The following is a 12,982-nucleotide window of genomic DNA, read 5'->3' as shown; positions in this document are numbered from 1 at the left end:
AAAAGAACTAAGTCATGTTACTCATTTAATTAGGGTGAGAAAAATAGGAAAAAATATAATATTGGATCTTTTAACCCGGAACTGGCAGCATCACTGTATAGCAGCGAGGCTGTGGACACGTGCCTTCAGACATGGAAGCAGAGCCGTCCGCATCTTTACGCTCTGTAGCTCCATTCTTCTATTTGTTCCCCATCCAAAAAAAAATACCTGTCTCAGATTTCGCCGATTCCCCTGCCTCCCTGATCCCCATCTGGTTGCTGCAGTTCTTCCACCTCCACGCCTCCCTATCTGTCTTTTCCATCGAGCAGTCTCCATGTCCAAGGAGGACGACAGGTAGCGACGGGCCGAGGGCTGCGCAGGACTGTGTGTGCCCGTCGTGCGCATGTGATGCCCCGTGTGCATCCGTGGTGAGCGGCTGCTCTGCCGCCCTGGGCACACGTCCTGGTGGCGAGCGTACTGTAGCCCCACCGGCGCCGATGACTTGTTGTGGCTGAGGTAACAGTGGAAGCGTTCCCGGGACGATGGGAACGAGGAACATGGTTCGCTAATTTTTAGAATCCAGGAGGTATACCTCTATGGAACAATTTTAGAACATGAAACATATTCCATTTTAGTTCGGATTGATATTTTGGAACATGTTCCATATTAAAAAATTCCAAACATGAAGCGATGCTGTCCTTCGTTCCTGGTCTGGGCTTAGGTAGCGGCCCGTTTATCCAACAGGCTACCACCAGCAAAGCATAACACACCCCTCAAAAAAAAAAAAAGCATAGCACAGCACAGCCGCTAGAACCTTATCTTCTTCCTCCCGTCGGTTCCCAGACCACCGCCCACCAATCCCTGGAATTCCCCAGCCTGACCAACCAAATCAGCTGCTATAGCTGTCGGTGGCACCGGCGTCGTGGCCCTCTACGGCGGCGCAGCGGCAACAACAGGTCATGGCGCGCTGGCGCATGGACAGGGGGGGTGTGGGCGGCCACCCACGGCTTGCGCGGCGCCGTTGGCACCAGGGAACCAGCCGTGCGTCGAGGCAGCCGCCGCGTACCAGTGGTGAGCGGTTCTTATTCCGCATGCTTCTGGGGACGACGATCCAAGCGCCGTTCCTCCCGCGTACCAGCAGACGTCCCGCTTCCTTCCCGTTCCTCATTTGGGAACGAAGTTCCCGGAACACAGAACGCTGGGTCGTTCCGCGTTCCATGTGACTAAGGACCCCTGCCGTGTGGCGACGACAATGGCTGAAATGGCGAGTTGCAGCCCCAGCGGCGCGGCCTCGGCTGGCTGTGGCAGTCGTGTTTATGCCTGGGCTTGGGCTCCGACGAGGGCTAGGTCGAGGCGAAGGTGCGCCTTGTTCGGCTAGCAGCTTCAGGCAGCCAGCAACAGTGTTTTCTTCTCACACCAAATCAGTCCAGCCACCAGCCAGCCAGCCAACCAGCAGTGTTTTCCACTCACGACAGATTAGCCCAGCCACCAGCCACCAGCCAGCCGAACGAGGCAGTGGTGCCGCGGCGGAAGAGGCTCCCACTTGCTTGTCCACCGGCGAGCTCTGGCTACTGCCTGCCACGCGGTGAAGGCGGGGCGGGCCGCTGCTTCCCTCAACCGGCCATGCGGAAGGGAAGGGGGATGTCAAGATTTCTGTATGCTTTGCATGCTCTGTTAACCTGGCGGAAGGCCCGAATCCAACGGGTGAGAGGCCCGACCCGATCCACTGCCTGGGTCAGGGTTAACGGGCGGGAGGCCCGATCCGATGGTCGATAATGGATGCTGCGGGGATCCGACAGTTAATGGGTTAACGGGCGACGTGGCCCTATCCACCGCCCGCGGAATGGTCCAGCTTTTGTATTATATAGATAGATAGGTAGTGTGTGCAAAATATGTCACATCACTCATCATAGTGGCTTCATCACTTGGTACTGCATCTGGATCTGTACCTTCATATACATTCCCTTCTCCACTTTATTCTTTTCTTGCTGCACTTTCTCATTACTTCCTCCTTCTGGTACCATTTGTTGCTTCTTGAAATATCTCAATTCTTCATCAGCTCCAATAGGATCATCTCCCTCAAGGTCAAAACCACGCTCTATATAGTGATCTTCCTCCTCCTCCTCCTTTATTCTATCAAGACCAGTTGTTGTAATCCCAAGTTCCAATTCATCTGCCCATTCTTTACCTTTATATTCTGCATTCACACCTCGAGATGAGACCTGTACCAAATCATTGCCACTACTGACCACAAGTTGGTGCTCATTCATTTGAGTCACATTCTGACCATGCTCACATCTATCAATAGTCATGGTGAACTTCATAAGTTTTGAAGCCCGCAACAAGGCTATAAGCTGATGATCAGTTGCAAGGCGATTTATTTGACCTTTCTGATCCTCAAACAAAAAATTTGCCTCTTGAAAAATTGACCAACTGAAGTGATCTCCAACATCATTCTCCATATCAATGATAGAGTACTCCTCTGAATCTACCCACCATTCCAATGATCTGCCCTTCTGATACACGGATCGACCATCCTCAATTATTGAGAAGGAGCGGGCATCAACCACAACTCTACAAGCATTATTCTCATCGATCTTGAAATAGTAACAGTGCACAAATGAACAACATGTCTTACCTATTTGTCTTAGTTGTTGCAATTTCTGTTGAATCACTACTGACTGTATCCAATGCATATCACAACCAGTCCAAATCTAACCACCAAATTCGTTTCCATCTACAATAAACCTAGAGGATTCCTGAACCTAGAGGAACCATGTGCGGTAACAGAGAGGGATGGATGGGAGAATATGATGCTTACCATTCGGGGATCTCTGGTGGATGCATCTCGGCTGGAGGGCGGGCGGGCGACGCCCCACCTCGGCGCGCGTTGGTCGCCCGCCCAGATGCGTCCAGGATGGGGCGATGGAGCGACGCGCCGCCACCGCCGGCGTGGGGTGTCAACGCAGGAGGGACGGGCCGGCGGGGCCTCGGGAGGGGGCGTAGCGACGCCGGTGCAGGTGGGGCTGGACCGCTCGGGCGCGCCCCCTTAAGCCTGCCCAGATGCGTCCAGGGCGGCGTGGGAGCGAGCGAGGCACCACCGGCGCGGGATGTCGGCGCGGGAGGGACGGGTGGGCGGTGGCACGGGAGAGGGTGGGGCGGCGCCGGTGCAGGTGGTGGTGGGCCGGCGGCGCTGGTTTACTGTGGAGGGCAAGGCGGCGTCGGTCCCTCTGGAGAACGAGCAGGGAGGGGGTCGATGTGGAGGAGGATAAGGTTTAGGGGCCAAGGGCATATGTGTCATTTTATGTCCACCTTTTGTTCTGAAAATAGATGACTGAAACTCATTTGTGAAGGAAAACTAATGGAATGCTAATTTTGGGTAACGTTGCAACCTTTCACTGGTATTTTACAGGGGCTTAAGCTTTCGGTGGTATTTTACGGAGATCGCGATCTTTTAGTGCTACAGAACCAATTTTCCCCTATTAACGATCATGAGCCGTGACCCTTCTCTCATATTTCGGTGCGTAGGACCCTAACCTGTGAGAGCCCAAAACAACTAGCGAGTGTTGTTTGTGTAGCCAGTGAAAATACATCACAAAATCATCCGAATGTTGTTTAGAAATTCTGTAAAAAAGAGGGTTTTACCCTAAAATAAAAATAAAAAGGGGCTTCGAGGTTGCCCGGCAGACACGCCGCAATGCCGTCCAATAACGAGATAGCTTTCCCCTGCCGCTGCTGGTTGCGGCGCTGGTTGGAGTTTTTTTTATTTTTTTTATTTTTTTCGATTTATCAAAAATAAATGTCGTTATATTTTTTTTGCAAATATGTCACCCTGCCGCCGGTTCGTTTGGTGGTAACGAGATACCGCCGGATGAACCGGCGGTAGGTCGCGCCTGACAGCATCTCGCCGGATCAACCGGCGGTAGGAGGCCGGCCGGTGGGCCTTGGTGGGCCGGGCGCATACCGCCGGATGAAACGGCGGTATCTCGCACTTACCGCCGGATGAGTACCTGCCGCCGTTTGGTCCGGCGGTAAGACCCCCCGTTAAATGCCCCCGGGGTCCCCCCCCCGCGCCACCGCCCGCCCGCCCGCCCGCTCTCCCTGCGCCGCCGCCGCCCGCTCGCGCTGTCCCGCGCCGCCGCCCGCGCCGCTCGCACCCCCGCGCCGCCGCCTGCCCGCCGCGGCCCCCCGGCTGCAGCGCGGCGCCTGCGCCTGGCCCCAGCGCGCCGGGCTTTGGCCGGCCGGCGCTGCCCTGGCCGCGCGCCCGCCACCTCGCGTCGCGCGACTACTCGTATCAGGTATATTTTAAAATTTAGTTTTATTAATAATAATTGGTAGGTTAGTATTAGAAATATTAGTGATGTAGATATAGTTTTAATAAATATTAGTAATTTACATATAATTGTTTTTAATATAAAATCGTAGTACATGAAATTGAAAATATTAGTTTACATACGAATATAATTGAAAATATTAATGAGTTCAAACAGACATAATAGTCTCATAAAAATATTATTAATTGATATTATATTACATAGAAAACGTACGAATATATATGTCAGTAATAGAAATTGTAGAGAAATAATTAAGATAGATGTAAAAATAGCAGAAATATTTTTTAGCGTTGATTAAATTCTAAGGACGAGTAATTATTGTCGTAAATATTGGCAGGCATGTCAGATGATTTGTATTTTCAAGTGTTTTATGGGTTAGGAGAAGTTAGATATGGTCCTGAAGGGGTAGATTTGTCAGAGTTTATCTCGATCACAAAAAAATACCCCGAGCTAGAGAGAGGACTTGGATTTCAATATCCAATTGGCTATTTAAAGCTTTCGGCCTTAGTCGAGATGAACATGAGATCTCTGTTATGGCAGTGGTCAGTCGAAGGGAACCAATATTTTGGGAGTTATTGCCGCTTGAAGGGACACAAAATTGGAGGAACTATATCAATATAAGTAGTAGCCGAGGCTTACCGCTTGTGTTGTTTGTGCAAGCATTCGAGAAGATTAGTTCGGGAACTGAAGCGGGTGGAGATCATAAACGGCCGGGAGATATAGTATCGGAAGAAACCGAAACGATGCATGAACCTCATGAAGAAGGTGGTGAACTCGAGATTTTAGAAGATGATAGACATGCTGCACACAAACCTCGTCTAGCAACTGGTCAGGCTGATGAAGGGGAAAACATTCCTGAGATAGTTGAAGAGTTTCAGAGGGAGGGTGAACAACAGCACAATGCAATGAGTGATGACTCCTCGAATGATGATGATGATGATGACGATGATTATCATGTCTCACACAACTGGTCCGGGTATGATTTTTCAAAATTAAGTGTAAATGAAGGTGAAGCGGTCCCTTGGGAGTACAGGCAAAATGAGGTATGCCATCATTTTATGGCATCAGTGACAATATGAAGGAAGCTATAAAACGTTGGTTGACTCTCTCTTTGCAAAGACAGTTCAAAATTGTCAAGAGCAGTCCGAGAACATATGACGTGCGTTGTGTGAGAAGCGAATGTCCTTTCAGGGTGTATGCTTCTATGGGCAAGTGGCAGGATTTCTAGGAGGTCAAAAAAATTGTGGAGCACACATGCCTGCTTGAGCAATTAGAACCACAGCACCGCAACCTCATTGCAGGTTCCATAGCTAACTACATGTACCCTTTGATCGTGGACAATCCTAGTTATGAACCTAAGTCAATCATTTGTACTGTTGAGGAGGAGTTTAAATATAAAATTAGCTACAACAAAGCTTACAGAGCGAAACAAAAAGCGCTGCAGATGAGGTGGGGGACGTATGAAGCTTCGTATCACAATATGCCGGCATTGCTGCACACTATATGTCTTAGAAATCTTGGTAGCTACTACGACTTGAAAACGTATCCATGTGCCCAGAAGCCTGGAAAACAGGTACTCCAATGATCGTTCTTGGCCTTGGGCGCTTGCATTGAGGCGTTTCCGCACTGCCGGCCAGTCATTTGTATAGATGAGACATTTTTGATAGGAAGGTATAAAGGACAATCCTCACAGCTGTTGCAGCTGATGGTAACAGACAATTGTTGCCTTTGGCAATTGCCTTTATGGAGAAAGAATCAGGGGATACTTGGTATTGGTTTTTGTAGAGGGTGAAGCAGATGATTGTCAAAGATGTAGAGAACGTGTGTTTGATTCATGATCGGCACAAGGGTATATTACAAGCAATCGATGACATACAGAATGGTTCTACTGAGCGTAGTAGGACTGCACTTTGGCCGGACCTAAAGAGTAGGTGGTGCATGAGGCATATGGGTGCAAACTTTCATAGCCAGTTCAAGAACAAAACCCTTATGAAGCTGTTCAAGCGGTTATGCAACCAGAATCAGGAAAGGAAATTCAACTTCCTATGGAAAAAATTGGATGAGCTAACAAAAAAGCAAACGGTGGAGCTAGCGAAGAGATCTATCAATACAGAGGAGGACGACCAGGTCTCACTTGAAGACGTGGGCTTGGACGGTCCGAATGTCAGGCGCAAAAGGAGAAGGGCAATTAAGACATTCTCGGAGTGGATTGAGCACAAACCAAAAGAGAAATAAGCTTTACTGTTTGATGAAGGAGGTGCTAGGTACGGTTTAATGACTACAAACATAGCCGAGGTATACAATTGGGTGCTGCGTGGTGTAAGATCATTGCCACTTGTTGGGATCGTGGAGTTCTTCTTGTATCGCACTTGCGAGTACTTTAGGGACCGTTGTAGGGTCGAGATGGCGGACTAGAGGGGGGGTGAATAGTCCTTTCTAAAAATAATTACGCCGGCTAACCGAAACTTATGCGGAATTGAAACTATTCGCTTAGCCAAGACTTCACCCCTCTAACTATGACTCTAAGGCACCTCCAAAAAGGATCCTACACAAAGCAAATGGAGTGCCAAGCTAGTAAGAGCTCTCCTAACAATTCTAATGCCAAGACACACAAGCTTAAGCACTAGTACTTCACAAACCGGGGGAGCTCCTAAACAAATCTAATGAGCAAAAGCACAAAGCCAAACCTAAGCTCACTAGATGCTCAAGGACAAGGATACACAATCCAAATCCAAGTGCTCAACTTGCTTAGCTACACAATCTAAGCAAGAGCAACTAATTAAGCTACACAAGCTAACTAGTTACACTAGGATCTCTACTTCTAGCTACACAAGCAAGAAGTTGATTAGCAAGCTACACAAGCTAACTAATCACTAGAGAGCAACTACACAAGCACAAGATATAGAAGAATGTAAATACAATGCTTGTGATTTGGAGAAAGCAAACCACCGAGAAGAGTAGACAAAGTTGACACGGTGATTTTTATCCCGAGGTTCACTTGGTTGCCACCAAGCTAATCCCCGTTGAGACAAGCTCCAAGGTTGCCGCCGATCCTCTTGCTAGTGGTGACTCTCAAGTCACACTCTCCCACGTGGAGTGCTCACACCGAGCTCTAGCACATGATCCGGCCGAACCACTTGTTGCTCTTCAAGTCTCGCTCAACTAGAGTTGCTCTTCGCGGCTCCCGCGGGGTGAGCACAATACCCCTCACAAACTCTTCTCCGGAGCACCGCACAATCTTCTTGCGGGCTTCAACGGAGCCTCTTGCCACCAAGCCGTCTAGGAGGTGGCAACCTCCAAGAGTAACAAGCACACCGGCTTGCAACACTATCACCTAGTGCCACTCGATGCAATCTCTCAAAGCAATCGCACTAGAATCGCTCTCTCACTCGATCTGATGATTTCTATCAAGTTAGAGTGAGTAGAGGGCTCTCAAGCACTCTCACACATGGACACCAAGTCCCTAAGGTGCTAAGCCATCTCAAATGGCCGGCCACACCCTCTATTTATAGAGGGAGGCCCCAAACTAGCCGTTACACTCAAATCCCGTGAAAACTGAGTTTTCGCGGACTGTCCGCCTCACAAAAACCGGACCGTCCGCCATTTAAAACCAACGGCTAGAACTGCAATGATTATGTGTCAGAGTCGACCGTTAGAGCCCCGGGCGGACTGTCCGCGCCCCTGGGGCGGACTGTCCGCGGTTCAAAACTTCGAACCAACCGATTTGCAAACGTCTCTGACTAAATCTGGAAGTTACCGGCGGACTGTCCGCTCCCCAGGGGCGGACTGTCCGCAGTTCAAAACATGAGCACACACAGAAACCGCAGTGTTTCTGTCCCAGAAATTTCAGTAGGAGGCGGACCGTCCGCCCCCAAGGACCGGACGGTCCGCAGGTCATTTTGGGCACCCAAGACAGAACAACCAAGTTTCTGCGCCCGTTTCAGCTTTTAAAGGCGGACCGTCCGCCCCCATGGACCGGACGGTCCGCAGGTCATTTTGGACCACCCACAGAGCCAAAAACGGTTCTGTTTGAGCTCAACCAAGATAACGGCGGACCGTCCGCCCCTCAAGGGCGGACCGTCCGCAGGTCTAGGGCGGACCGTCCGCAGGTCTATTTCCAGCAGAAATGTACCTCGGTAAAACGGCCATAACTCTTAGCTCCGAAGTCCAAATTAGGTGATCTTGGACTCTATGGAAAGCTAATTCAGAGGGCTACACAACCCAACTGAATACTTGATCCAAAACACAATGGATCAAAGCAGTATTCCACTCCAAGAGCCATCTAATTTCCGGAGAACACCGAAAAACCTTTCTTACTTCCCAATGTTGATCAACAACAACTCCAACTCTTTCTCCTTTGCAAATGTGCCAACACAACCACGTGAACAACACCATGTGCATGTGTGTTAGCATTTCACAATCATTTTCAAAGGATTTTCACTTGATCTCACCACGCCACTCGATCCTAGCTACATTGCAATGTTAGATCGCTCAAGTGGCACTAGATGACCGATATGCAAACAAGTTTGCCCCTCTTGATAGAACGGCCATCTATCCTAAATCCGGTCATGCACTTCTCTACACAACCTTTGACCGGTGAAATGAAATGCCCTACAAGTCATACCTTTGCCTTGCGCATTCCATTTCATCTTTCCAAATATTGATGCCACACAAGCACCAAACTCCATCAAGCCTTTTGATCATCTTCATGAGTCAACACTTGGCTTGATCTTCCTTGAATGATATGATCCACTCCATATCATCACATGACCTCTTTGGTCCATCGATCTTGACCTTGCTCGCTCTTCACCGTTGCCTCGGTCCATTGGCGCCAAATCTTGCCCAAGCTTCACCGCCTCGCGGTCCATCGCTTCAAAGCCTTGACTTGCCCTTCTCCATTGCAACCGGTCCATCAAGCCAAGCATTGTCTTGATCTTCTCCACTTTGGTCACATGACTCCATGTCATGTCTCATATGCAATGAGCTCCTCGATCACACTATATGAGCATAGCATCAATCCCTTAGCCATTTCTCCACCATGGCACATGTTGCTCATACTAGTGTCTTTGTGTGGACTAATTTCCTGTGTATCTCAACATAAACACTTATTAGTCCACCTAAGTTGTCACTCAATTACCAAAACCAAACAAGGGCCTTTCAATCTCCCCCTTTTTGGTAATTGATGACAACTCTACAAAGATATGGAAATTAAGCATATTCCAAGCTAGCACTTCACACATGTGTAAATAGCTAACTTGGTTTGGATTTTATGTTTCTTATCCACCATTAAGACCACTTGTAAAGATTGGATAAGCACCATAAAAATCCGACTTGGTAGTGATAACTCCCCCTACATGTGTGCTCAAGAGATTTGGTTTTAAACTCACACACATGCATAAATATGAAATTTGTGGGATTGTTATCACTACTAAGTGATGCTAAGGTATATAGGATAAACCTTTGAAGCGTGATACCAATTTGAGTTGCATCCTTGGAGTTCATTCCTTAGCATCAATGAGTAACTAGACATTCATCAAAAACTCAAGATACCTCATGAGATCAACAATATTAGCAAGGCTCTTGATCCATTTGTAAAAAAAAAATATCTAGCTACAATCTATGCATGCTAGTTATCAAATCATCAATTAAGTTCTATGACTAGCATACATCACACACAAGCAATGCATATATAAATTTTAAAACTTATGCAAATGCAAGCAAGCACATGAATATGCACATATCAAATGCAAACAACTAAGTTCATGAGCTTGCTCCCCCTACTTGTGTGCTCCTCTTGTCCAAGAATATTGATCCTCCTCAATATTGCTCCTCTTGATCCATGTCCATGATTGCACTCTCATCTCATCTCCCTTTGTCATCCAAGGATAATTCATATCTTTGTTCATTTCTCTCCCCCTTTGTCATCAATGACCATAAAAAGGGCCGAAGCCACATGAAATTGGCCATGTGAAGATCAATGGCTACCACTTGAGGTTGTACCTCTTGTACTTATAGGGTTACCACTTGAATACCCCTTGTAGGCAATCATAAGAAGCGTTTGTGGTTTGATACAAAGAGTTGGACTTGGGTAGATGGTTGAGTCTTGAATCTTCATTTTTGATGGACACTTTCAATTTGATTGGAATCGACACCACTTGTAACAACATGTGGAAGCATGAAGATCACCTTGAAATGCCACATGTAGGATACTAGTAGGATCCTTGACCTTGATACTTTGTAGTGGGGCTCCTCCCCCTATGTCAAAGAGTTTTGTCAATCTACTTGAATCTAGAGCTCTTCTTGATGAGGATAGCTTTCTTGATTTGAATTGATCACTTAAAGTTGAGGATCACTTGTGGAACCAACATTATTGCACTAGATCTACTTGAATGAATACTACTTGTATGACCATGTATATCACTTGTAGAGATACAATGATATACCTTTTGTTGAATCTAGTATCACTTGTAAAATCATGATGGACCACTTTATTGAATTTGACATTGATAATCAATTCTTGAACTAGATTGTTTCCATGAGCTTCTTTCTCTTTGACTTGATCTAGACTACTTGCCCAAATAATTCAACTCGGTTTGAACCAATGACAAGCTTCTTCACACCTCATTCAAAGGGTTATCTTGACAATGTTGAGTTAAACACTTGAAAACTCATTTTCTAGATCAACTACTTGGGTTTACTAGCTCATGAACATGTCCTATGTTACCACTAGATCATATCAACCATAGAAGCAATAGTGGCATCATAAAACATTTAAAAATATTTTATTTTTCATGAATGATCACTATATATGACTATATGCACTAATCATGTCCTTAGCATATAATGAATGCATATGTCAACCAATTTCACCTTGCTATGTTGGAGTAGAGGATAGTCATTAGATTCCGATTTAGTTCTCCAACTAGCATCATGAAGTCCAATTATAATAGCTTGGTGAAGACAATGAATACCATCCTTCACCCATATGAAATGAATATCACTTATCATCAAATGCATTATCTTGTTGTGGTTGGCTTGCTTCATCTCTTTGATCCTTGCTTGCATGAGAGAATACCATTTGAATATACTTGAATTATCATGAATTTATCTATATTGGGTATTGCTTGCTTTTCTTGATCTTCCAATTTTAGTAAAAATGTGATAAGCACACTCTACAATCAAATGGCCTTGTACCTAATACTTGTCATGCTTCTTGTCATGCTTCTAGCTCTTCTCAAAACCAAACCTAAGTTCCTCAACCACTTGTAATGATGATTCCAACTTGAGGACCTTTCAATTTAAGTGACTCAAGATCAATCCAACATTTGTCACTTTTCTGGCAGATTTTGTGCTTCTCAAAGAATACATCAAATCTCTCAAAGTACATGTTGAATTGCCACAAAAATTTGTGGAGATGTGTGGCACTAAGTCATCTAGTAGCCATAAAAAATTGAGCTTCAATGCTTTTCTAGATTGCTACCAGATTTCACATCTTCACTCATGGGTGCATGCTGTAAACTGCTGCACATGCATTGACAAGATCCACTCCAAAACTAAAGTATTTCTCATCATATTCTCATGAAATTTGTACAGCAACTAGTACCATAAGTGTAGGGCATGCATACCAAATTTCAAGCCAATCCAAATAGGTTTGATCATCCAACTATGGCTATCTTCTCAGCTTACTCAGATTTTCAATAAAGGATAGATTTTGAGCAATTGAGCTATACTTCATCAAATTGAATCAAACTTGATGTCAACTTGTTTGAATACTCTCACAAGACATATATTCAATTATATCGCATACTAAATGTCATCTCATGATCATATCCATTCAAATTAACTCAATTTTGAATACTAAGCAATTAATCCATTCAAACATCTTATAGCAAGCAACACGAGCATATATATCCAATTCAAACATCTCATATGCACCCAAATGAATGTGATCAACTAGGGATATACCTTTGTAGTTCATGATAAGTTCAGCTGTCAGGATCCTCCCTTTTGTCCATTCGCGGACTGTCCGCGATATCCTAGCGGACCGTCCGCCTTTGAATTTTCACACCGCCGCCCGACTGAAACTGCCTCTGGCAAATACTGCCCAACACAGGCGGACCGTCCGCGGTCCTTTGGCGGACTGTCCGCAGTGTATTTTTGCGGTTGAGAATTTCTCTGCAGAGCCTCTGGTGAGCAAGTCCCATGAACGGCGGACTGTCCGCCCCTTACCCGCGGACTGTCCGCAGTACCAAATTTCAGACTGTCCAGAATTTGTTCCAACTTTCTCAATTCAACCTCAATTTGGGATCATTGCTCATATAAAAATCCAAAAATCTCAAATATTGCATGAAAACCTTCAAAAGACTCATATGAGCAAGTTTCAACAAGAATTCAAAAATAAATCGAGTAGAATCATGAAAACTCATAAATGGCTTAAAAATTCAGAAAAAAGAAACAAGAAGTGCATATATGAACCAAATGCCATAAGTATTAGTTTTCAAGTCATATTTGAGAAGTCAAATGACAAGTAGCTCATTTCTCAACTTGCAAAATGATTTTCATCCAAAAACGAGATTCTACTCAAATAAATTTGCAAGCCATCAAATATTTCCAATAAATCTTCACAACTAGAAAAAGATACTTGTATGTTGTAGAACTTGGACTTCATT

The sequence above is a fragment of the Panicum virgatum genome, chromosome 2N, assembly GCF_016808335.1.
Source record: "Panicum virgatum strain AP13 chromosome 2N, P.virgatum_v5, whole genome shotgun sequence".
Lineage (NCBI taxonomy): Eukaryota > Viridiplantae > Streptophyta > Magnoliopsida > Poales > Poaceae > Panicum > Panicum virgatum.
The sequence above is the reverse complement of the archived record's forward strand: the minus strand, read 5'-3'. Positions refer to the sequence as shown.